This window comes from Pan troglodytes, chromosome 11 (assembly GCF_028858775.2).
Source record: "Pan troglodytes isolate AG18354 chromosome 11, NHGRI_mPanTro3-v2.0_pri, whole genome shotgun sequence".
In the NCBI taxonomy this organism is placed as follows: Eukaryota; Metazoa; Chordata; class Mammalia; order Primates; family Hominidae; genus Pan; species Pan troglodytes.
Genome location: NC_072409.2, coordinates 102,890,498 through 102,918,285, shown reverse-complemented (window position 1 = coordinate 102,918,285; position 27,788 = coordinate 102,890,498). Strand labels below are relative to the sequence as shown.

Sequence of the window (27,788 nt, the reverse complement as noted above, 5' to 3'; positions counted from 1 at the left end):
GGCTGGTCTCGAACTCAGGTGAACCGCCCACCTCGGCCTCCCAAAGTGCTGGGATTACAGGTGTGAGCCACAGCACCTGGCCTACCAATGGGTCTTAATCCTTACTTAGGATCAGAATTACCTAGTGAAATTCTTAAGAACACAATTGCCTGGGCTCCCATCCTGTCCTCTCAGATTGATTCAATCAGACATAGGTGGAGCCCAAGCATTTGATTCCAATGTGTGGCCGAGTTGAAAGCTACTGCCTCCTACCTTTAACTGTATCCCCAATACACAGTGAACAGAATGATCATTTAGAAAATGTGGTCAATATGGATTCACAACAGCAACAAAGTGCACAGATAATCAGCTAAGATTATAGGGCAGCATTGAACAAATCATTGATCTGTGACACACTATAGGGGTTGTGGATGTTAAGAAAAGGTAAGAACAAATGACAGCTTCAGTCCTAAGGAAGGAGTTTTCAATTAAGATGGAGTACAAGGGAGTAGAAAAGGAACAATACGGTCATGTTAATATGGCTGACTAATCAAACCTTTTATTTTCAGAATTTAAAAAAATAAAAAATGTTTGTTGCTAACTACATAGATAAATAGAAGAGTGCTTACCCTCTGGCAATTCAACCTAGTGAGGAAGCAGTTATGTAAAATAAAACAAAAGTTAAAATGCAATATATTATATGAAAGGAACATGTAAGAATACACTACAATTTAAAATGTGCTCATCCTTTGACCCAGAAATCCCATCTAGGGAACTCTAGTCTAATAATATAGAGTTTTATGTTAGGATATTTGTAAAAGAATGTTTATGTACACATCATTATAGTAGGAAAAGAAAAGGAAAATAATAGAAAAAAAGAGATAAAACATACATGTCCACTAATAGAAGCAGGCTGAATTATAAAACATTTGTTTACAGAAAGACTGAGGTATATACATGATACTTTGGTTTTAGAAAAGCAAGTTCCAACATAAAGCATACTGCATAACCATATTTTTGTAAAAAGAAAATAAAAAAATCTCTACGTGTTTTTAAAGTTATGTATTTATTTGTTGGAATAAAGACAGAAGAGTTTAAAACAAGTTACAAGCATTGCGTATACTGGAGAAATCTGATTGGAGGGAGTAAGAGTACAGTCCATTTACCATTTTTCGAGTATACTTATTTTGTTTTGCTTTTGACAAAGGCATGTATTACATTTGTAATTTAAATATCTGATAAAATAAATTAAAATAAGAAAATACATTATGATATTCTTTTATTTTTTTCTCAGTTCAAGTTTAATACAAACTACAAAAGATCAATGGGTTGATGCCCTCTACTGACACATCATACAAATCAGTGGCCTCCTCACAATACGACTCAGGCCATCCCTTCCAAAAGAAGAAAGGCTGGTCTCTCCACCCCCTGTAGGAAAGGCCTGCCTTGTAACACACCACAATTCGGCTGAATCTGAAGTCTTGTATTTTACTCATGGAAAAAAAAAAACACACAAAAGAGATTTTGTTCTCAGGGGTTCTCACTGCAGCCTGGCACTAAAACAGCCCAGCACTCACTTCTGCTTGGAGAAATATTCTTTGCTCTTTTGGACATCAGGCTTGATAGTATCACTGCCAGGTTTCCAGCCAGCTGGGCACACTTCCCTGTGTTTGTCAGTGAACTGGAAGGCCTGAACTAGTCTCAAAGTCTCATCCACAGAGCAGTCAACAGGGAGGTCATTTACAGTGATCTGCCGAAGAATACCCATATCATCAACGATAAAGAGGCCCCTGAATGAGATGCCTTCTTCAGCCTTTAAGATCCCATAATCCTGAGCAATGGTGCACTTCGGGTCTGAGGCCAAAGGAATGTTCCTGGGTCCCAGTCCTCCTTGTTTCTTAGGGGTGTGGATCCATGCCAGCTGACAGAAGTGAGAATCCACAGAAGCACCAATCACTTGGCAGTTGAATTTCTTAAATTCTTCGTATCACTGAAAGCAATGATCTCTGTGGGGCACACAAAAGTGAAGTCAAGCGGGTAAAAGAAGAATACAACATATTTCCTTTGCAGTCAGACAGGCTGATATCTTTAAACTGACTGTCTGGCATAACGGCTGTGGCTTTGAAGTTGGGGGCAGGGGGCCCAATTTTAGCGTTTCCTGAAGACACCTTCCTATCAGCTTCCTGACGCAAGCCTCTGAGAACAAACCACCAACACCAGGCAGGAAGAGGACGCTGTGATAGTTATTCTTAATGAAACATGAAAGCAATAATATTTTATGCTATATGACTTCCTATTTCAAATTAATTGGAACTGCTCTGTAGACACCAACAGAAACAAAAACTATTTTATATCAGTGTCAGCTCATAGAGACAGTAGATAATAGAAATATAAAACACAATTTTTAAGGGAATTGCATATAAAAGGAGATGAGAACCAGGTCTGAAAACATTTTGTTTATTTTAGCAACTGGTGATTTTCATCCAAGATTGAAATCATATGGGTCTCATTGTTCTTTCTTCCAAAAGATAACGTTGCACCTGTCTTTTTATCATGACTAAACCACTAAATTTATCATTGGTGTGACCAAAATGCATTGATGAGTCAAACATGGGTGAGGTATTCAAAAGCCATAAGAGACTTGCACAAACATTCTAATAACCTTCCTTTTCCAGAAGCCTCAACCACCTCTTCAGCCCTGAGTGCCAGCAGTGGGCCAAAGAGTCCCTCTTGCCAGCATTAGCCTGAAGCAATGGAGTAGCGAGAACTCCAATTATTGTTCCATGATACAGGTTATTTATTCTTTTTGAGAGTTTGTCCCCCCAGAGAGTGCTTAATTGCATACCAATTAGTATCTAACTGGCATTCTTCAAGGTGTGGCTATTTTATTAAAACATTTCAGTAACATAAATTACAATTGTCTATTCTTGCCTCTACAGAATGGTGTTATATTTCATATCATTTTATAAGCTGATGTATTTACAGTGTTAAATTTGTAACAGCAAATTTTATTAATGTGGGGAAATACAGTTTAATTAATATACATTATTTCGTATACATTAGCATGACAATCATACCCCCTCGATGGAAATACATGAACACACCCAGTTTTCAGACCCTCACAGGTTGATTTCTGTTGTTAGATGTTGCTGCTCTGTGTTCTCTATTGGACAGGTTCTTAAAAATCAGAAGTGAAAAGTCCCATAATTAAAGCTAGGTTATATCACAATGTATTATTAAAAGACAGTGATCATTTTTTCTTTATAGTAATAATTTCTCAGTTTTTATTAGTCAAATTATATTGCCTTCTGAAAACTTCCAGAGAGTAAGCACAATAGAATATTTCTAGGAAAATGGGGAACTTTCATAAATACGGGCTTGGCTTCCAAGTTGAAGCCAAAGCCAATTTTATGAATTTAATTTTTGTTCTACAAGGTCATGAACTTACAGGAAAAGCAAGGGCTAAATTTAAAGCAACATTGATCTTATATATGAATCTGGGCGAAAACTAGGCAAGGCAAGGCAGTTTATGCTGAATTAAGCTGTGTTTGCAAAATGTGATAAAAAGCACTGCCTATTTTGGAACCCATTTCAATGGGTGTGCACTCTTGAGGGCTAAGTCAAATAAAAAAGTCTGCCCAAATTTATCTTGGGGTGAGGCTGTCAGATTTCACACAGTTTTCATTGCCAATAGCAAGCATTTCTCAGTCAGAGTGGACCATAAAGTTGCCATTTTTCAGAACTGAAGTTTACTCTTGAAGAAATTTAACATTAGAACAAAAAGCCAAATACCTATGTCTAAAACCAGCCCAAAGAATTAGCTGTTTCATATATACGATATATATATTACACACACATACATATGTACATGTATATGTTTGTTTGTGTACGATAGAGATATATATTCTGTGTGTGTATATATATATGTGTGTATAAATATATAAAGAGTGAGAGAGCCAGAAAGAGATAGACAAGAGGGAGATACACACACACACACACACACACACACATCACTGGTTAATTATATTTGAAGACAATAAAAGGAAAAAAGTTCATAGTATTTTTTCTAGTAATACTGAGGACCAAGCCAGGCCTTTTCAGGTACATTATCTTATGAATCATACAACAATTATATGAAATAGCTATATCCTTTTATATAGCTTTTTTTTTTTTAAATCGAAGACAGAGAATTTCAGGGACTTTCACAAGAAACACAGCAAAGCTGGGTTGTAAAATAAGGTACCACAACTCCAGATCTTTTCTTCTAGCTTTTAACTTTTTATAAGTCAGTGATTCTGCTCCTTAACTAAGAGGAATGGAATTATGAAAATACCAGCCTAGGCCAAGTATGCATGTTTTTGATCCACTTTAAATGAGTTAGCATTTGAATAGAACACAGGACAAAGCTTAAGGAACAAATAAACAGACAAGACGATAGTGTATATTAAAAATTCAATCAAGATACTACATAAAAATTTAAAAGCAAATACCTAGGGGGAAGAACTGTGCAGAAAAGAAAAACTGAGGTATGGAAGAGACGGGCTAGACTGCTCTGTGGAAAATGTGATGATTTTGTTAAGTTAAATTTATGGCTAGTGCAGATTAAAAGAAAGAGAAATAAAAACAAACAGAAGAACAGCTTAATGTTACATTCGAATAGAATTCAAGTTATCCTGTAACAATTTTAATTTAAATATAATATGCCAACCTCCACCTTTAAAGCAAAATAAAAGCATACTTAATGTCCCATTTTTCCACATAATGAAATTGTGTTCCATTATGTCACCAAATGGTTATTATGAGCCATATACATTTTACTGAAAAATAATCTGCACCTGAAAAAGGTAAAGTAGAATTTAAGGGGCTTAATAACATTTGCAGATATGTTGATTATTGGTTCACTTAAAGTAAACCTTTGAAACCCAATATTATTTCAAAGTATAGGAAAAATGTAATAGATGCCTATTTAAAAATTCCCACATAGCTATAACCCCTAATATTTTACCAATCCAAAAGCATAAAATCTTTTAAAATTACTTGGATTTGTAAAACTATCAACTTAGAGAAGGCATGTGAATGAACCCTTAGAGAAGAATGAGTTTTAAGATGAGAGAAATTAGGGCAACATTTTCCCCACCTCCCTTATAAATGAATCTAGTATGTTACTCATACTACATTTTAATGGGAACATATTCAATAAAAAACATATAATACTAATTTTTAAAAATATTATAAACTATATAAAACTTGCAATGTAAAATATTAACTTTCTGCTTGGGTTAATTACATTTTTATAAATAAAATATAAGCTATTCATAAAAATGAGAAAAATAAGGGAAAAATGAACATAACTTATGAATAAACTTATTAGTAGGAGGATGACAAGGGCTAAAACTATTTACTCCCATGCTACTTAATATGATATTAAAGTATATACATTTCTTGGGAAAATGCATGTGGAAACGTTTCATTTAAGGTAGAAGGGACTGTGGATATTTGTCCAGGGAGTGTAAAGATTCAGCTGGTGTAGGATAAGGAGGAAAATATCTGCAGAGCTGTACTGAAACATTTGAGAAGCTATGCATGCAAGAAGAATTAGGTATTTTTCCCCTGAGCTCTAAGGCAGTGGTAATCAAACTTTAAAGTACATTTAAGTGTGATGGTTAATTTTATGTGCTAACTTGCCTGCACTGAGGGATGCCCAGATAGCTGGTAAAGCATTACTTATGAATGTGTCCACTGAGGGCCACTTTCTGACTCATAGCTAGTGCCTTCTTTCTGTGTCCTCACATAGCAAAATAGGAGAGAGGTCTCTTTCTGGCCTTTTTCATAAAGGTACTAAGCCCATTCATGAGATCTCTGCCCCTATGGCCTAATCACCTCCTAGTGGCCCTACCTTATAATACCATCATCTTGGGGGTGAGTATTACAGCATATACATTTTGAGGGGATGTAAACATACAAACCACAGCAATAGGAATCTTCACACAAGTTGTTTACAATTTTTATTTCTGGATTCCATGCCTGGACAATCTGATTCCAAAAGTAAGAGTTGACATTTTCAAAAGCAGCACCAAAGCTTGCAATGAATATGGTTAATAAATTAGACTCTAGAAAAACCAGTGGGTTGAGGGTGTGACATTACATCCATGTATGAAAAGCAAGGAAATAATTAATTGATAGTCTATTTATAGTCCGTCAGTTAGTCTGACAGTCTATTCATTTCTGTTGGGGAGCAGATGCTGTACAGCCTACACGCCCCCTCCCTTATTGATGATCACTTGAAGATATTCATCAACAAAAACTGAATGCTCAATTTTTTTTTTTTTTTTTTTTTAGACAGAGTCTCGCTCTGTCGCCCAGGCTGGAGTGCAGTGGCGTGATCTCGCTCACTGCAAGCTCCGCCTCCCGGGTTCATGACATTCTCCTGCCTCAGCCTCCTGAGTAGCTGGGACTACACGCGCCCGCCACCACGCCCGGCTAGTTTTTTGTATTTTTAGTAGAGACGGGGTTTCACAGTGTTAGCCGGGATGGTCTCGATCTCCTGACCTCGTGATCCACCCGCCTCGGCCTCCCAAAGTGCTAGGATTACACGTGTGAGCCACCGCGCCCGCTGAATGCTCGATTTTTAAAATATATTCAACAATCAGACATTGCTCATCAAGTTCAAGTCTATTCCCCTGCCTCTCACCTGGATTATTGCAACAGCCTCCTTACTGGTGTTCCTGATTTTACCAGTGCTTCCCTGCAGTCTATGTTCAACAAAGCAAGGCAGAGATCATTCTAAAACATACGTCAGATCAAAACTGTACTCAGCTCAAACCCCCAAATTTTACTATGGTGTAGAAGGCCCCATACGTTCTACCTTTTGTGACTACCCTGACCTCATCTCCCTCTTCTCTCTACCTTCCAAGCAGACAGGCACACAGCTTCCTCACCTGACCACTTTAGTCTTTTTCTCAGGTGTTACTTTCTCAATGAGGCTTTTCCTGACCACTCTAGTCATAATTGCAATATCCTTTTCTCTGTTTTATTTTTCCCAAGTTATTTATCACATTCTACACAATGTACACTATGTATTTTGTTAATTGTTTTCTTGTGTATCACCCCACACAGAACTGCATGTTTTATGAGGGCAGAGATTTCTACCTGTTGTTTACTACAGTATCTTCATCTAGGAGATCAATAAATGTTTGCTGAATAAAAGAATAAAGAAAAACTTAATGTTGAACATGTAACTATAATACATTTTTCTGCATATCAAAAGTCCTCAAAAGCACAGCTGGAACAACTATGTTTCGTAATGGATTATTGCATTTCAGTTAAGTTCCCATGTTCTTTTAAAGGAATTTAGGAACATAGATGGATGAGACTTTATGACTTTAAAGTCCTTTCCAGGGTTAAAATCTACTCCATCTATAAGCAATTCTCCCAAACAAATTGTGGCAGAGATGACTAATTACCCACCCTCCAATCTATACTGTTCATATACACTACATGCTATTTCCCCCTTCCTCTATAGTAGTAGATTCTTTAGCTGAACACATGACCTCCTAGCCAAACACCACAACGCCCAGTTCCTAGACTGCTTTCCATTTTGATGTGAGGCATGTGAGTAGGGTCTTGAAAACAGGATGTGAGTGTGTGTGTGGCAGAGCGGGGGTCGGGGTAGGCTGTAAATTATACATAAGTAGTCCTTAAAATAAATGAACATACCAATGCAGTCCTCTTTCCCATTTTACACTGGTGTGATAAGTCATCTTATCCTCAACCATTGGCTAAAGATAACTCCTTAGGATAACACAGCCACAAGATGATAGGACCCTGCCAATTCCATCAAGCTACCACATCTGCTGCTCTGGACTGTTATAGGAGAGAGAAATAAAATAAATAAAACTCTCTTGTTTAAGCCAACGTTTTATTCTAGTAACCTAGCCTGTGTTGTAAATAATATATAGCATTTTCTTTTTTTTTTTTTTCTTTTTGAGACAGAGTCTGGCTCTGTCACCCAGGCTGGAGTCCAATGGCGCCATCTGGGCTCAGTGCAACTTCCACCTCCCGGGTTCAAGTGATTCTCCTGCCTCAGCCTCCCAAGTAGCTGGGATTACAGGCACCTGCCACCACGCCCAGCTAATTTTGTATTTTTAGTAGAGATGGGGTTTCGCCAAGTTGGCCAGGCTGGTCTGGAACTCCTGATCTCAGATGATCCATCTGCCTTGGCCTCCCAAAGTGTTGGGATTACAAGCGTGAGCCACCGCACTTGGCCAGCATTTTCATAGAGAAAATAATCCTTGAATCTCTAAAAAAAAAATTAAAATTCCAATATAAAGGTGGTAAAATTATGGCAGTAGTTCATTGATTTATTTAGAGGTGAAGGGCGGAAATCAAAATCATGTAGAAGTAGGAACTTTAAAAATATAACTTTATTGACTATTTAATAAATATCAGTCACTTTGCTGGGATTCTATATGTATATGTTATTTAGTCTTTACAATAACCTCCAAAGGTAGGTATTATTATAAATGCTTTACAGGTAAAACAGATAATGCTCAAGATGTTTAGAATTTTTTAAGGCAGCACTATAAGTAAGTGCTAGAACAAAGAGCCCAAGTCTATGAGCATTTCTCATTTCTCAGTGTCTTTCCCACTCTCTGATCTTTAGATTTAGATGGATGCTTTGCTCCAGAGGTCTTTGAGAATTTTAAATAGAAGTAGTTGATTTACCACTTGACAAATACATCCCCAGTCTTCCTTCCTTGGAACGAAGTTCTGTGGAAGCAATGTGGTTCAAAACTCTGAGTAATGGGTGTAATAACTATTAAGTTGAGGGCTAATCCCCAATTTGGACTTGGATTTCCAGAGTAAGATATTTAACCTGTCTGGACCTTAACCTGTTTGTCTAGTTCCTGCTGTAAGATAACTCAAATAACTGAGTCTGCTTAAATGAGCTACAAAAGCATTGGCATTAAGTGGAATTTAGTAACCCCAGACAGAATCCCCATTCATTTGAGCAGTCTGGAGTCAAAAGCAAAATTTAAATCCAAAAAACACATACACAGTCCGGATTCAATAATTCCACAGATGTGGTTACAAAGTAGATTCAAATGTTTATGACTTTTTTTCCTGGCTAGGAAGAAGGGAATTCATTCAAGAAGTTTAACAAAAACAGCAAAGAAACTAAAGGTACAGTCTTGAGGCATTTACATATATGTATGCACATATATGCATACATATATACATATACATATATACATATGCATGTATAATCTGGTGAATTCCCTGCACCCACATAGACTGCTGTCACCCAGCCTGCAATGAACTCTGGTGGATCATCACTGCACTGTGTGTTCAGCAGCCTTCAGACCTGAGACAACTCGACTATTTGGGACATTTATCTCTCGAATCTGGAAGCCTTCCACATTGGCAAGAGCTCAACCTCAGTCTGCTGAGAATACTAACAAAGTGTAAAAGACCTGACTTTTTAGATAGCTGTACCTGCCAACACCTTGATTTGACATCTAACACAGAGTGGAGCCTGTGGCCTTAACGTTTGGCTGGAGAAAGAATGAATACTTTTCTAGTTAAACTCTCCAATTCATCATTATGGCCCTCATGTCAAGGCAAGATTTTTCTTCCCAGCCTATTATTAAGAAAAGTGTTGCACCTGGTTTCCCTGGTTTCTCCTCCTGTCTCTCCACTTTCCTCTCCCTCCACCCTCCATAAACATGGACAAAGGTTTTTGGTCTCCTCTAGTTCATACTAGACAAGGAAATGTTTGGGGACAAGCTGAGGGGACAGCTGCGCAAGAATAATGGACACCTGTGATTTTCTTCCCTTTGCTGTAAATAATTAGAAAATTTGCATCATCTTCTAAAACTACTTTTAGTATTTATCCAGAGTTTGGAGAATGTAACTTACTATTTCATTTCTATTCAGTGCTGTGTTTCTATTCATTCCATATTGCTACAACTTTGAGGTGTTCTTTGATTCATATGTTACATATCTATCAGACAAACCTATAGTAAATCATTTTCTGCCTCATTCATGATGTGAGCTATTATATGTGTTTACAGCAACTAAAATTTGTTAATAAGGGAAATTGCAGAGATTCTCTGACGATTAATAAAGTATGTAAGAAAGGTTTCCAGAGCTCATTTTCTCTTTAGGGATTTTGCTTTTCTTGCTTATTATATGCATGTGTGTAGGAAATGAGAAACCATTCCATGTGTACTGTTGGAAATATTACTGTTAAAGGTGAAAAAGCTTGTAGTATATGTAGCCAATGGATCAAACATTTAATGAACATTTTTCTTGATCTTTCAGCTTAGATTTTTTTTTAAGTTTCTTGATAAATATAGTAAATGTGACTGGATAGAATCCTTTCTTTAAAAAAAAGGTACGCTTGTGGGAAATGTCCAGATAAGATCTAAAGAATTCAAGTATTTACCATAGAGATGCATTGCAGTATATTAGAAAGAATATCCCATGTGAGATTAAAAAAAAATACTATATACAAAGTGCCTTGTAGATGTCATGCTTTGCCTGACATGTATTATTACAAACTCTCTTATTTTTAAAAGGAGGCACAATCTATTTAGACATCTGCACCATATAGCTATATCTGAGTTAAAAATCACCTCAAAACACAGTTACTTAAAACACCAATTGTGTACTATTTTTCGTGAGTCTATGGGCCACCTGTGCAGTTCTCCTAACCTAGTCATAGCTCAGCTAATCTCAGCTGGGCTTGTTCATGCAACTGCATTCAACTGATAGGTTAGCCAGAGGCATGCTGATCTAGGATGGCCTGAGATGCATGACCTGACTCTGCTGCACATGATCTCACATCCTCCAGCAGCTTAGCCAAAGCTTGTTCTCATGGCAAAAGCAAGGGTCCAAGAGAGTGGGTGCAAACTTGAAAGGTCTTTGGGGCCTCAATTCAGAACGGGCATGCCATCACTTCCATCATATGCTTTGGCCTAAGGGCCTAAGGAAGTCATAAGTCCAGCCTAGATTTAAGAGGTAGAGAAACAGACTTCATCTTTGAATGGGAAGAGCTGCAAAGTTAGACTACAAATAGCTTGGATACAGGGAGAACTGATACCCTTGCTTTTGCCATGAGAACAAACATTGGCTAAGTTGCTGGAGGATGAGAGAGCACGTGGAGCAGAGTCAGGTCATGCATCTCAGGCCATCCTAAATCAGCATGCCTCCAGCTAACCTATCAGTTGGATGCAAATACATTTGTTGGGTTCTTGGGTTGTAGTTGTTACCTGCCTCATAGCTACTGCTTACTTGAATGTGTCTGACAAACCCAAAATGCACAGGTTAGAGATGACACTTTTGAACTTCAACAGGAAGTATGCTCAAGTATGTCAGAGTATGGCATTGTCTTTTACATGGAAATATGTGTGTTATCTTTTATATTATCTTTTACTTTCTGTTAATCCTGTCTTTAAAGTTGATGCCCACAAGTCCCCAATATCTAGACCCACAAAACAGCATAAGAACAAAGAGAAGTGGATCTCCTACAGCTAACTTTATCATACAGGGGAGGCTGAGTCAAGAAACTGTAATTCTTCAGGACTGTTTGGACCAAACTAATCTCCTTCAGCTTAAAAGTACTGTGGTAATGCCATTGCATATGGCTGTGTACACAGTAACCTTGCACTTAAGTGTTTAAGGATGTCTGCCGGGTCAAATGGTATTTCTAGTTCTAGATCCCTGAGGAATCGCCACACTGACTTCCACAAGGGTTGAACTAGTTTACAGTCCCACCAACAGTGTAAAAGTGTTCCTATTTCTCCACATCCTCTCCAGCACCTGTTGTTTCCTGACTTTTTAATGATTGCCATTCTAACTGGTGTGAGATGGTATCTCATTGTGGTTTTGATTTGCAATTCTCTGATGGCCAGTGATATATACCCAAAGGACTATAAATCATGCTGCTATAAAGACACATGCACACGTATGTTTATTGCAGCACTATTCACAATAGCAAGGACTTGGAACCAACCCAAATGTCCAACAATGATAGACTGGATTAAGAAAATGTGGCACATATACACCATGGAATACTATGCAGCCATAAAAAATGATGAGCTCATGTCCTTTGTAGGGACATGGATGAAATTGGAAATCATCATTCTCAGTAAACTATTGCAAGAACAAAAAACCAAACACCGCATATCCTCACTCATAGGTGGGAATAGAACAATGAGAACACATGAACACAGGAAGGGGAACATTACACTCTGGGGACTGTTGTGGGGTCGGGGGAGGGGGGAGGGATAGCTTTAGGAGATTTACCTAATGCTAAATGATGAGTTAATGGGTGCAGCACACCAGCATGGCACATGTATGCATATGTAACTAACCTGCACATTGTGCACGTGTACCCTAAAACTTAAAGTATAATAATAATAAAATTTAAAAAAAAAGGATGTCTGCCCCTTCAATGTTTACCATGACAATGAGGAAGAACAGAAAATCCATGTTGAGCCTAATGTCTTCTCTGCAGGAGTAAATCTCAAGCATACTTCCTGTTTCTAGATGTCTGTAGATTTCCATAGAAAAATAAATTGACTTGCTGAGCCAGCCAAGGATACATGTTCTCAGGAACCTCACACAACAATCTTCTTCTGATCTCTTTTCCCAAAGTGTCAGCTTTGGGACACTTCGAGAGTTCTGAGCTTTTCAGCAACGTCGATAACACCATTGTAGGACCTAACATTATAGGACCATAATATTGGCCCACCATAACACTGTAAGACCTTGAAACAAAAGACTTATCTCTTTATTCATTTTTTTAAAAAAAGAAGTGTTGAATGAATGCATTATGAGGTGAAATCTACATATAAGGCCATGTTATTAATGAAATAATTCTTATCAAATTATTTGGCAGGTATTTTGTTAGATTCCAAAAGAGTGAAACTTCTGCCTGGAGTTCAGTGAAGCATATCAAGATATGACCCATAAGAAATCAGTAAACCTCTGTAAATTAGATAAGAATTGTTTATTTTGTCCCATTTACTGGCAAGATGATGATTTATGGCTCTAGTTTTCACAATGTCAATAGCATTCATGGAAGAAGAAGAGGTTTATTTTAGGACTGCAGGCAGCATTATTTTATTCCAATGTATACTGATGTAGAAAGTCCTAAATCACAATGGTAAGTAAAGCTTTGTTTCTTCACAAAAGTTAGGAACAATAAGATCTGCTAAACTCTTACGGTGCTTCATCATGCATAAAGTATAAAAAGTTTCATCCCAGCAAAATTTTACTTGGCAAAGAAACTACACCAATTGAAGACCTTTAAATAGTCCCAAAGAGATGCACAAAAATAGGAATTCTTCCTTAATGGATTAGTGTGCACACAGCAGATGAATACCAGGAGCTGGCTTCACTCAGAGACAAGAACAATTTCTTTCCGTTGTTGTCGATTCTTTTATGACCTCCTTCTAAGTCATAAAAGCAATGTCAATAATCTGAAATTGATGATGCTGGTGGACCAAGGCACTGCTTTACATTTTTTTCTTGCTCCTAGTTACAGATCATGCCATGACTTCACCAAGTTCTTTCAGTTTTTGGCTTCCTTAGCTAAAGGATTCTCTGAGTAGCATTTGAGACAAAGTTTTAATAGTTCAACAAATTGGAGATTTTTTTCCAACTACATGCATTTCTAATTGAAAATTCTTCTCATAGAAAAATATATGAATCTTTCAAGATATTTTAAATGTGGGAAAATATGAAATACATAAGTAGGCTCATTGTCTTCCTTTTCTCCTTGTCAAGAACCATATAATATGTGAGTAGTGCCTTACAGCAATGCTTTCAGTGATAGAATATGTGAATTTTCTATTTCTCATTTTAACACTTTCGAATTAACTTAGACCAAATACATAAAGACAGATATCCACAAGCCTGATGTCGGGATATGTTTTATTTAACGCCTATAAAGAGAAATCTATTACAGAAATTATAACACCAAAATGATGGTTATAACTATTTAAATTATACAGTAGGATCTCCTGGCTCACTACAATTTGTTTAGGGCGAAACATTGCTTCCAAAACATTTGATATAAAAGTAATTTATTTAAAAATAATTTTCACTGAAACAAGAAAAATACCAGAAGAAAAAATATATATAATTGAACGTGGCTCATGGACCCCTAACTAAGAATCTCTGGTCTAGACTGGGCCATTCTTCCATTATGTGATATTTTCAAATATTTTGAAGCAAAGAGGGTTGAAATTCACATTTTAACCAGTTTTCCCCTCTGTATTCAGGGGCATGGAACACATCTCAATAAACTATGGGGAAAACAATAACCCTTTTATTTCAACCTGGCTTACATTCATATATAGGAAAGTCTTCTGTGCTTTTAACTAAAGCACGCTTTAACTAGATCTTTCCAGAACACTTCTGTATACTAATAATTAATAATCATGATAAAGACTATGTGGTTTAGAAAATTTATAAAAGGTTAATGAATTATCCAAAAAAAGCTGAATTATGCATAAGGTATTTTTAGCTTTGAAACCCTTGTGATTTCAAATACTTCTGGTGCTCTGTACCAGCTAATGTCTTACCCAGCCAGTACAGCTTAACCCTTTATCCTCTAATGATTACTTTTGTGAGAAAGTAGCTGGTAAGTACTAAGTATTAACTTATTATTTGATATCCTGTAGCTGAGTGCTCTGCAAAAATGTTGACCATGACAACCAATAAGACATACCTTTTATATGTCTATCTAAAACACACATGTGCATAAGTATTGAATTTAACTATGCTTGCCATAAATCATTCTCATCATTACTAAGTTAAATGCACTGTAATTTTTTTATTAAATGTTAATCTATTACATGTGGTAATGCTGGTCTTGACCTATTAAATTTATTTCATCAACGTATAATACACTACAACTTACAGGTTGGATCACACCAGCCTAAACCCCCTCAAAATGGCTATTTTTTTCTCTGCAAAATTAATGAATTTACTTAGTCAAATGTGTTTCTAGAGTTTATCTTTTGAAAATGAGGGCTACTTATTCTATTTTCTTGAAAATTTACAATTCTCAATTTACAGGAACATTCTACTATCCAGAGCACATTATTCTTTAGATAATCAACCATTATATAATAATAATTATTATTGCTATGTGATTTGTAGATTTATTTCTAATCTTCACTATAAGCCTGAAATGTATACGTTGTATGATTCCCATTTTGTATTTGAGAAAACGGAGGCTCAAAAAGTTGAAGTATCTTATATGATCCCATTGACAGGGTGTGACTTCAGGTTCCTGGACTCCAATGCCTCCTATGTTCATTGTCCTCACTGCCGCATGGCTAACATTTTCCGGCATAAACAAGGCAGCCACCATTTTCATGGGTATTCACAAAATAGATCTGCAGACCATAGGTTAAAAAATTAAGATGACTTCTTGTGTATTTCTCTTCATTTGTTTGAGACAATTTTATTGAAAATTGTTAGGTGCATTGATGATAATACATAGATGAAGAACATAAGGATCTTCTCACCAAGAATCTTAAAATCTGCTAAGTAATTTCCATGAAGAAAGGACGAGAAAATTGACCGGGGAACACAGAGAAGGACTGACGTGTGCATCAATTAGAATTTTGCAAAAACTTTTTTGACCATGACACATAGAGGGAGGAGTGATATTTGGTCTCAACCATAAAGGATTTCAAAGGATAAAAAAGAGAGGTATGGTTATTTCAGGCTTACCGAAGGAGCTTGATATAAAGTATGGGAAGCAAGAAGCACATTGGGTATCTAGAGCCCTGAGCAGGCCGCCCAGTGTAGCAAGCAAACAAGATAGAGGGAGGATTCAGGAACCAACCACATTCTTGAAGGGACCAAATATCCTACCATTAAAAACTCAGACTGTATTCTCTGTTCTTGTTTTTTATTTTTTAAAAATGTTTTTTCTTACTTTAAAAATTTCACTTGAAAAAGTAGGTTTGACTCAACTTCTATCAGTCTTCAGTTAGTCAGAAAAAAAAATCAAATACAGCTGAATTCAAATGTTAAATTTTAAATCGTTTGACCAAATGGCCATAAAGTCTGGAAACAAAGGTGAATACATATAATGGTATACACACTCACACATAGGTTATTGATATTACATTACAGCACATAATGTGTTGAATGATATTGTATTAAAATGTTTTCCAGACTTTATGGCCATTCAGCTCTATTGCATAAATAGTTTCTATCACTTGATAGCAACATATAGTAGCCTAAACAATACACTGTATTCACAGTGGGAAGAATACTCTAGTCTGAAAATTTAAGTACCATCATCCAAATAGTCTTTTAATTTACTATATGCTGACAAAACTTAAGCCTCAAAAAAAAAAAACTTGTCATACCTCAGAGTATCAAACTTGCTGATAAGAATTAGAAAAACAGGTAAAATGCAGCTATTTTTATCAAAGTATTTTATTTAGTCTATTTTTTCACCAGAACCAGTCTATCATCTAGTGACACAGACACAAATTAGAACCAAAGGTAAATATTTTACAAAACCCCATTCTTAAGCTGTTTATGTTTTTGCTGTAAATATCATGCTTTCCTATAGGTATGTTCAGAGTTAAACACAAGCTCTGGTCTGCCAGCTGTAACTTTATTCCATTTTCATATCAGAGTATAAGTAAATAGTGACAATGCTATCCATGGGTATAACTACCAATGCACTTCAGTTTATAAATAATTCACTAACCAGGTAAAAGCTTTAAGAAATTAGGCATTATTTTTCCAATGAAATTAAACGTCATATCCCTACCACCTAACGCAATGCACATAGCAGACAGTCAATAAATATCTGTTGAATAAAAGACTAAATTAAGTCATATAAGCTCCAGCTGTGATAACTCTATCATAATATTCTTTAGAAGTGCAAACAACTATAGGCCTTTCAAATATACTTAAATGGATACAGAAACAGATTAAGATAAAGAGGTTAATTATGTGTGGTTTCATATTTCTTCATTTTAGAAAACCAATGAATAACAGAATTGTAAGGGATGCTACACCGTAAGAATGCTTACTATTGTGAAAATTTACAGGATTTGTAAAGTAAGATTCTCTGTTCTTTTCACCTGTGTTAATTCTACTGTCTTTATCTTTGCTGCCCTCCTCTGGAATTCTTATATCACCTGGTCCTCTTTTCCAAAGAATATGTACTTTATACTTCACTTTAGAATAGAACTATAAAAGATAATTCAAACTTTTTCACTTCTATTTTGCAGTGCTCTTTTTATCGAATTTTATAGCACAGGCTTGGAGGCAGAGAAGTGACAGTGCAATGACTGCAGGTTATTTCTAGGTATTATCCCAGGACATATTTGTTCTATTTTGCATAACATTTAATGACACTTTCTGAACAACCTATGAAATGGTTTGGTCTTTCAAAATATCTTCTGTAAGACTACTATTTGACTAAGACTGTGAGGCACACTCATGATCAGAGGTATTACACTATTTTTTGTTCCAGAACTGACTTTGTCTAGTCTTGTGTACATACCATGAGTATATTTTACAATAGAAGACCTTTCTAATAAAAAGAAGTCAATGCTAATTTGTTAATTCACAAAATTTTTTTTTGAGACAGAATCTCGCTCTGCCACCCAGGTTGGAGCACAGTGACACAATCATAGCTCACAGTAGCCTCAACTCCTGGGCTCCATGCCACCATAACAGGCTAATTATTATTTTTTTTATTTTTGATAAAGTAAGGGTCTCACTATGATGCCCATGCTGTAACTCATAATTTTTAAACATTCTTATGTACAAAGGCAATTTGTATCAGTGTACAATAAAAAGCACATATAAAATATAATATTTAAACATTAAAAGAAATGTAAAAAGAAATCATGTGAAAGGAAGAGAAATAGAGAGTGGTCTAGCACCAAAAGTATACCAGAAAATGTGTCCTGTTGGTATTTTCACTTTATCTCATTTGTTTTTCCCAGCAGGCCTGCTCAGTCAGCAGGAGTCACCATTGCATACTGGCTAGAATTAAAACCAATAATAATAGTAATAATAAAAGCCAGAAGCAGTTGCATTTGAATAAACTCCAAAACTTACTTAGCTTTGCTGGGCCTTAATTTTTCACCTACAAGGTAGAGGGAGATAATGTTCAATATGTACCTCATTCAGTGGGTCTGAAGACTAAAATAAGTTTTTTTCTTTTTTAACAATACAATGATTCAACAAAATTTTACTGAGAGCTGTGTTTCAGGATGTTCCAAGCCTTGGGGATTCAGCAGTGACCAAAGTGATCAATGTCCCTACCCTCATGAAGCCAATATTCTAGTGAAGGAAAATAATAAAACAAAAAATCAGTAAATATTATGTCAGATGTGATAAGTGCTATGACAAAAATAAAGCAGAATAGGGACAATGAAGAATGACTGGCAGCTATTGTATATGGAGTGACCAAGGAAGGCATCTTAGGAGAGGTGATATCTGAGCAGAGCACTGAAGGAAGTCACGGAATGAGCCCCATGATTATACAAAGGAGCACTTCTCAGGCAAAGAGAACAAGTGCAAAGCCTTTGTAGTAGGAATGCACTCAGTAAGTACAAGGAATGGCAGATAAGCTAGTATGGTTAGAACAGAGCGAGTGAGGAGAAAAATGATAGGAAATGAGATCAGAGAGGCTGTGAGACATTCAAGCATGTGCAGCCTTGTGGGCTAGGTTAAGAACTTTGCATTCAACTCTCAGTGAAATGCATTGAGAAAAGGAGTAACATAATCTCATTTATGTTTTTATTCTGGATTACACAGCTGCTATACAGGCAATAGACAAAAGGGAAGAGAGCAAAAGCAGAAACTAAGACAAAGTTCCATGTGATGGCAGGGACCAGTGTAGCTGTTATAGAAATGATGAGAACTGGTTGTTGTATTAGTCAGGGTTCTCTAGAGAGACAGAACTAATAGGATATATATGTAAGTCAATAGTTTATCAAGTATTAACTTATATGATCACAAGCTCCCACAATAGGCTGTCTGCAAGCTGAGGATCAAGGAGAGCCAGTCCGGTCCCAAAACTGAAGAACTCAGAGTTTGATGTTTGAGGACAGGAAGCATCCAGCACAGGAGAAAGATGCAGTCTGGGATGCTAGGCCAGTCTCACCTCTTCACGTTTTTCTGCCTGCTTTATACTTGCTGGCAGCTGATTAGATTGTGGCCACCAGATTAAGGGTGGATCTGCCTTCCCCAACCCACTGACTCAAATATTAATCTCTTTTGGCAACATCCTCACAGACACACTCAGGATCAATACTTTGTATCCTTCAATCCAATAAAGTTGTCACTCAGTATTAACCTTCATAAGTCCACCCTTTGTTAACTTGAACCCATACTCATCTCCTGAGATCATACTTAATCTTCAAATAAAGAAAATAATAGGGTCATAGTTATGCCTAACATAATACAACTATCCTTCGTACAGCCAGAAACGCACAAATCCCCAACCCAAATACTATACCATAAAGTTAACAATACTTAAATGCTGATATGAAGTCAGTAAATCTTCAGTCCAATCAAGTTGGCACTCGGTATTAACCATCACAGTTGTATTTTGCATCTCTTTGAGTGGTAGTGCCATCAGATTTGCTGATCTACTGGAAGTGAAGATGAAAGAAAATTAAGTTTTTTATATCGATTTTTGGTCTAAGTAACCAGAGAATAAAGACGGCATTTACCAATGTGAGAAACAATATATGAGTAGGAAGTTTGGAGTGGGAAAAAAAAAACAAGAGTTTGTTTTGGACATATTAAGTTTGATACTATAGTAGAAAGCCTAGTAAGCAGTTGTATGTCCAAGTGTGGATGTTGAGTGAACAATCTTGGCTGCAGATATAAATTTGGAGGTAAGAGGTAAAAATATGATATTTAAAGCCATGAGACTGGATAAGATTGTTTAGGGCTCAGTGAAAACCCAAGACCATTCCATGAACTAAGCCCCGGAGTATTTCAATATTTAAAAGTTAAGGAAAAGAAGAGGAACCAGAAAAGGAAACTGAGAAAGAATAGTGAATGAAAATCAAGAGAGGTGCAACTCGGGTGACAAATGAACAATTTTTTTCAAATAGGATGGGGGCTAGCAATTCAAACCAAATGGTTGTAACAGGTTGATTACATGAGAATTAAAACTGACCTTTGAATTTGACAATGTAGAGATCATGGCCATGTTTACAAGAATAGGTTTTCATTCTTCCTTTTAAAGGATGGAAGGAGAGGAATAGAGGGAGTGAGTATGGAAACTTTTTCATTGAGATTTTCTCTGAAAGGAAGCAGAAAAAGGGGATAGTAGGTGGAAGAGCAATAGGATGAAAAGTACAAAAAAAATTTGCAAAAATGACCATAATTATTCTCTTCCCTGTATTCATTTCCCCTTTGCATTGTGACTTTGCAGATCTTCTCATCAAGAGATGGAATCTGAAATGACCGTGCAGCTTGTTTGACCGTCAGAAGGCAGTGAAAGTGATATTGTTCTGAGCTTCATCATGCCTTGCAAACTCTCCACTTTCTCTTGAAATACCTTCCAATCACCATGTTAACAAGCCCAAGCTAGTCTGCTGGATGATGAGAGACATGTGTCTCCATCACCTCAACTCTCCTTTTCACCCCCTCACTCTGTCACTCAAGTACGGACAACCAACCCCCCGAAGCAGAGCCACCTAACCAAATAAAAATTAACCAAGATACATGAGGGAGCCCAGGCAAGAACAAAACAGCCCCACTGAGCCCAACCTAAACTACCAACCAAGAGAATCATGAACTGACAACATAGCTGCTATTTTAAAGACAATGATTTTGGGGGTGCAGCAAAACGAAACTGATATAGAAAGGAGTTTTTTGTCATTGTTTTGTCATTATGGTTATTTGTTTTAATATGGGAGATAATGTAGCATGTTTGCTGGTGGGAATAATTCAGCAAGAGGAAAAAATAATGATGATCAGAGAGGAGACCATTTTAAAAGCAATATTTTGAGTAGGATAGGAAATGTGAGTTTCAGTCCACTGGTAGGAATTTTGGCCTCATATGGAAGCATAGATAAATAGCATGTGCAAAGAGGAGATGACAGAGTGCCATGTACACTATATGTAAGTGCTCAATAAACACAAACCAATATGTTTAAATGACATGGCTATCCTTGGAAACATTAATTACAGACCTAAATTTTAAAGTAAGTTTTTCTGGTCTCAAAGCCCTTTCTAAAATAACTGCCAGGGATCTTTTTTTTTTGCTTTATGTAGAATTCTTTTCTTAATTATCTGCATATATCCAAATCCCATCCATTATTTGAAAATAAGTATCACCTTTCCATGAAATCTTCCTTCATATTCCCATCTTAAAGCAATCTGTCATTCCTAATACAACTAAGGCCCATAATAGTTGTATCTCAGTGTTTTCGAATACACTTACAAATTTCTTACTTGTCTTATAATTATATGGATTAATAGAAACTCCTCATTAATGAGTTATATGCTAACTATAATTGCTTATAGAATTATGAGTTATCAGAGTCTATATCTGATTTATCTTTTAACCACCTCAAGACCTATCTAAACATAATATGGAATGTATAAATATGAATGAATGAAAATGTTAATGTAATTAAGCATTACATTTAATGTCCTGACACAGACAGTCAAATGGGGGTAAATTTAAAGGCTGACATAGTTTAACACATTATTTTAGGTGTATATTTATTATCCACTTTTAAATTTTTAATATTTATTGTTTATTTAAGGAGGGAGCCTCGCTCTGGCACCCAGGCTTGAGTGCAATGGTGGAATCTCAGCTGCAACCTCCGCCTCCCGGGTTCAAGCAATTCTCATACCTCAGCTTCCCAAGTGGCTAGGACTACAGGCATGCACCACCATGCCCACCTAATTTTTGTATTTTTTTTGTAGAGATGGGGTTTTACCATGTTGGCCAGGCTGGTCTTGAACTTTTGACATCACGTGATCCACCCGCCTTGGCCTCCCAAAGTGCTGGGATTTACAGGCATGTGCCACCATGTCCAGCCTATTGTCCACTGTTAGATATATGAAAAGCCTACTCATTCGTTTATGTACATGTATGGATAGACTAGATATTATAGAATAGTTTCTCAGTAATTTCCTGCAAATAACAATTGCATCTTAATTTCTGAACTGGAGAATATTTAGCAACTATTTTTGTAAGCTTTTGTCCTTTTTAAGAACAGATTGTTGATCCCTTCTCTGATCTCTAACAGTTCATTTAAATTATCTAAATATTGCTGCAGCTGGATGTAGGAAGCTATCTTTATGAACTCCAGCCAATTGCAACATACAAAGAAACACTCAAAAATGCCTAAAATAAACATGCAAAATAGAATATGATGCTTCCTACATAGAAAATTCCTTTTCTCGCTTTTGCAATAAAAATATATTCCAAAGCATTAAATCATTATAGAAATAAATGCCAAATAGTTCTTCTAAAGACCACTAATATTTGCTTAATCGTATAAGTTTCCCTAAAAAGAAAAGATATCATGCAACAAAAATGCCCCAATTCAGCTACACAACCAACTGATCTTTAGGAAAAAGTAAAATCCTGTTTCTCTGTTATCTATTAGATTGATTAGTAAGGATACTACTTGAGGGACAATAGAACTGGCATCTGTAAGCTGTAGAGAGCACCATTGTGCATACCTCCATTGCATAAATTCATCTTCCAAAATAGTTTTAAAATGTAAATGAAACAAGAACAATTGTGAGTTCTCCCAAATAGCTGTGACTATATATCCCTGAAAACTTGAAAAGCCAACTCTCATAGAAGATTATTTGCTGGTTAGTTTTCTGTCTAAAAGTGGGTACCATCCTTTAAAGACACGAAGCATACTCTGTGATAAGAAAGAGGAGAAAAATCTAAGCATGATAAAGCCAAAACTAGAAAATCTGAGTAACAGAGTGTTAAGTCAAAGAAGCATTAGCTGCACAATGAGATGAGAGCCCCTCATATAAAGACTAGAGAGCAGAAGGGCCTGAGACAAAAGAATGAAGTGCCCAGAGATGTGAACTTTCCTGTAACTCATAAAATTATAATGAATTCTTAAAGACCAACTGGGGGCTAAATCGACATTTCAGAGTCTCTGGAGCCGCACATACAAGTGGAGTCCATATCCACTCATGAAGTCTTTTCCAAGGGCATCCACCAGGCACTGATGAGAAAGACTGCTGGCAAAGCATAAGACCTGTGTGCCTCCCTCAATGGCACAAGCACGCATGACCTGCCAAAGAGTAAAAGTGGAGCAGGAGTATCTACAGAAGCCTATCCATTCTCCAAAAACTCTGTAAATACCAAGAAATGATCAGCTGCCACTAGCAGCAGGCACAGAACCTCCCACGTCCTGATTCCCTTTCAAATACAAAGCAAAAGCCATCTGCCACTGAAGTGGTAAGAACCATGCCCATATCTCAGAGCTGACCTTGGTGTGCCATGAAACAAAAGCCAGCTTCCTCTGGGGCAGAGCAGGGCCCTTCCATCCCTCATCCGAGGCAAAGATAAGCTGCAGCTGAGGAAGTGGCAAAAATCCCACTTGTGCATAGAATTCTGCCCTTTTCAAGGCAATGTTCAGCTACTACCCAGGAAGGACAAGAAACTTACTCACACCCGAGATCTCCCACCTATACAAGATAGTTTTGTTGACACTAGGAGGAGAAGCAGGAAATTTGCTTACACTCTCCAAGTGCACTGGGGAACAGGCAGGAAGGTTGAGAAAACCCCACTTCCTGGGCTCATATATATATAAGACCTGCCCAAGTCCGAGGGTGGAGTAGGGGAATGAGAAACCACTCCCGTTACCACCAGAGACCTTGCATCAAATAACAAGGAACATAGTTGTGCATTAGGAGAAGGGCAAGAGCATGGACAAAGAACCCTTCTGTAATGCAGGTGAGCAAGGCTTTCTGAAGACTGGGGGTGAAGCAAAAACATTGAGAAACACACTCTGGAACCCCGAGCCCCACGCTGGGCCAAGATAATAGCAGCCCAACACTAGAGGATATCCACTGACAAAAAGAATGTACTTTGAATTTTATGTCACCATGTATAAAAACTAACTCAAAATGGACCATACACCTAGGTGGAAGAGCTGAAGCTCTAAAACTTCTAGAAGAAAACGCAAGTAACTTCTAAATTCAATAAGAAGACAAACAAGATATAAGAATAGCAAATAAGCACCTAAAAGATGCTCATTATCTTTAATCATTAGGAAAGTGCAAGTTTTTAAACCACTGTGAGATGCTATCAATGCTATGTACCCATTAGGATTACTAATGTAAAAAGACTGGTCATACCAAATTTTAGATAGAATGCCGGAAAATTTGAAATTTTCATTTATTGTTGGGGGAATGCAAAATGCCACTTTGAAAATATGAATGCACAGCCACTTTGAAAAACAGTTTGACTTTTTTTATAAAGGTAAGCATGCATTTACTATATGGGCTAATAATTCCACTCCTAGTCATAAACCGAAGAGAACTGAAAACATGTTTCTGTACAAGGACCTGTACGTGAATGGTTTCAGCAGTTTGGGCCATAAATGCCCCAAACTGTAAAAAATCCAAATGTCCTTCAAATGGTGAGTGGATAAACAGATCGTGATTAATGCATAAGTGGAACACTATTCATCAAGAGAAAGGAACAAACTACTGACATATGCAACAAAATGGATGATTCTTGAAGCATTGAACTAAGTAAAAAAAAGCCAAGCAAAAGACATATATTGTATGAGTCCACGATTTGACATTCTAGAAACATCATAACTGTGGGAATACAAAACAGATCAGTGGTTTCTAGCAGGTACGATGGAGGAAGAGGATTGCCTGAAAGGTGTGTGAAGAAAGCTTCTGGAGTGATGAAAATTCCATATCTTGATTGCAGTGGCCATTACACAACTGTAGACATTTTTCAAAACTGGTAAAGGAACTTTTTTGGTATGTAAAATATATCACAATAAAAAGAGAGAGAAAATTAAAATCTTCAACATTTAACCCTGTTCAAAACCAGAGTTAAGAACCACTGCATCCTCGTTAGTATAGAGATAAGTTAAAAAAAAAAAACTGCAATAGTCAAGCAGAAGTATAGCATTTGTACATGAGTAGAGGTTGTTGACTATCCAGCAGCACCTGGAATTTCTTGGTCACAACTTGACTTCATTGGAGACAGAAAAGGTGCATCCTGATTCCAAAAGGTCTATTTAAGTCAAGGAAACAGGTGTGACTTACCTTACACTACTTTTCTCCAAAAGAATTAATAAAGGAAATTGTCACTACAGGATGTACAATTGCTGAGAAAAACTCAGCAATAAAGGTTAGCAAAAAAATACGGGAGGTTGGTTGATGAGGTCCTTAGAGAGAAATAATAAACAAAGTTCAGAAATGAACTTCCTTAGCTTTGTTCTTTTAGATTATCCTGTTCAAAATAAATCCTACCCAAGCCAATGGGGAAGGGGAGTTCTGTGCTTCCTTGAAGATTTTAGCAAAACTTGTTTATGTTTTCAATTATTGTAAAATCTCTGAAAATGGAACAACTAGTTGGCCCTGAAGAGTAGCCCTTTGCTTTTATTTTCCATTATGAGAAAAAGTATGAAGTAGGTATATAAGCTCTTACCCTGTGTTGGTCACCGCACACAGTAGGGTTTGAGGTACAAAGTGTGGAGAAAGTGTTCTGAATGTTTGCATCACAGTTCTCTAGTGAGCAAGACGTTCCACCTTCTTACCTACAAATACACCGACACATAAGCTGTCTGAGTTCCTGCTGGAGTTGGTTTAAGCAGAACACATTTATCCAGCGATATGATGTGGTTGGATGTGACTGCCAACAATGCTTAGTGGCATAATTTATTATGCATGTCCTTTATTGGGAACTCCTTTTCAGTGGTATTCAATGGACTATAAATATCACTTGCTGTGAAATGCAGATTGTTCTTACAGATGCTTTACCACATCCCAGAGTTAATTTCCAGTTCTCCTTTAGCACACTTCCCAACGTTTTATATCTTTGTTGTATTCTTTTCTTTTGAAATACCATCTCCTTCTCTTGTTGACTTTAAATAAAAAATAACACTCCGAAATCATTAAAGAGGCTCCTTCTAGCTCTAAGTTTCATGAGCATATTAAAATAAAATCTATTGAAATGAATCTCTTCACTGAGCCAGTATCCAAACCAGAAAAAAAATTTAGGAACAATTTTTTCTGAACTAAATAAAAATGCATTTTCAAAAAAAGTGTCCCAAATTCTGAATAAAAAATTAAACTTTTTAATATCATATTAAAAAAATGATTACTGAAGGAGATTTATACATGTCTGATGTTTTATTCAGGCCACTCAAGCTATTTTTGTGATTGTCAAAACCATAAAATGTCTGTTTAATCACAAAATGTCTGTTTGTACTTTCTTTTTCCTCTTTGGGAGGCCCCAATTGTAACATAAAATGAGTTGCAAAAAAGAAAGGAAAACTTACTGTATCAGAATCTGTCTAGAAGTCATTACTAATAAACATAGACATTTTTTATCAATGTCATCAGATGTTCTAAAATAACTTGCAGGTCTCTGATCACCTCCTTTTTAATAAATAAAATATTAAACAGGACATTTAACTCATCCACATTTGGGAAATGTACTTCATGCTGTGTTCCATTCTCTGAAATCAGATATCCTGGGGTTATTGACAAACTATTCTAACTTTTTTGATTTTTATCAGAGCTTGGTTTATAATGTACAACATTAAAAAAAGATTAACTGCTTGACATAGGAATGTAGTTTAAGAACATTAAGATACATCCATAAAATGGAATATTACAAAGGCATTATAAGGTATTCTATAAATCTATAGTAAAATATATCGATATATGTTCATGACATATTACAAAGTGAAACAATCAGGTATAAAATAATGTATATGATAAATTAAATTTGAAAACAATAAATATGTTGTGTATACATGGAGGCATGGAAATTTAGAGGAAGAAGATTTAAAAGAACAAACACTAAGTAACTGCAGTCATCATTTGGTAGCATGATGGGTGATAGTTTCTGCTTTTACTTATTTATATTTTCTAATTTTTATGATGAACATGAAATACTTGCGTAATCAAAACAAATATCTAAAACACATTATAAACTTTCAAGTCAGATACTTGGACAAAAGAAAATACAGTAATTGGAGAGCAAAATCTAAAATAAATGCAGAAAACCATATATTCAATCTATAAGTGTTATGCATATGCCAATATCAAGATAATGTTTTTCTACATAACTAATGATAAAGCCAAGCATGAGGCATAACAAACACTTAGGTTGGAATAGCTAAGGTACTTTAATGATAAGTCAAGAAGGGGCACATAAGAGTACCCCTTCTTGAGTTTTGTAAGTAGTTGCACAGAAATAGTCACAGAATACTACCCATGAGTTACCTATTCTCTCTTAGTGACTCAGGAAGCTATCTACTGATTTAAAGTAAGGCACACTCCTACAATGAAATACATACTTATAAAGAAACACGTAATAGAAGCACTAGTGAAGTGCTTCACTATAAGCCAGGCACTATTCTAAATGTTTCACATGCAAAACCCATTTAATCCTCTCAACACTATGATGTCATATTACTATTATCCCCATTTTTCAGATGAGGAAACTGATGCAAATAGGGGTTAAGTAATTTATTAAAATACTTAGGGCTCACCAGTGGCAGAGAAGAATCCAGATCCAGGTAGCCAGGATCTATATTTTTAGC

At 36.4% G+C, this 27,788-nt stretch overlaps 1 pseudogene across 1 annotated transcript; it reads right to left on the bottom strand.

Annotated features, from left to right (window-relative positions):
- Positions 1–1,261: 1,261 nt before the first annotated feature.
- Positions 1,262–23,276, bottom strand: LOC100615743 (peroxiredoxin-1-like; annotated as a pseudogene). The gene is made up of 3 exons (XR_010148501.1): positions 23,158–23,276; positions 19,502–19,637; positions 1,262–2,213 (listed from the first exon to the last, which is right to left on the bottom strand). The product of XR_010148501.1 is annotated as a peroxiredoxin-1-like (transcript).
- Between the last annotated feature and the right edge of the window lie 4,512 nt (positions 23,277–27,788).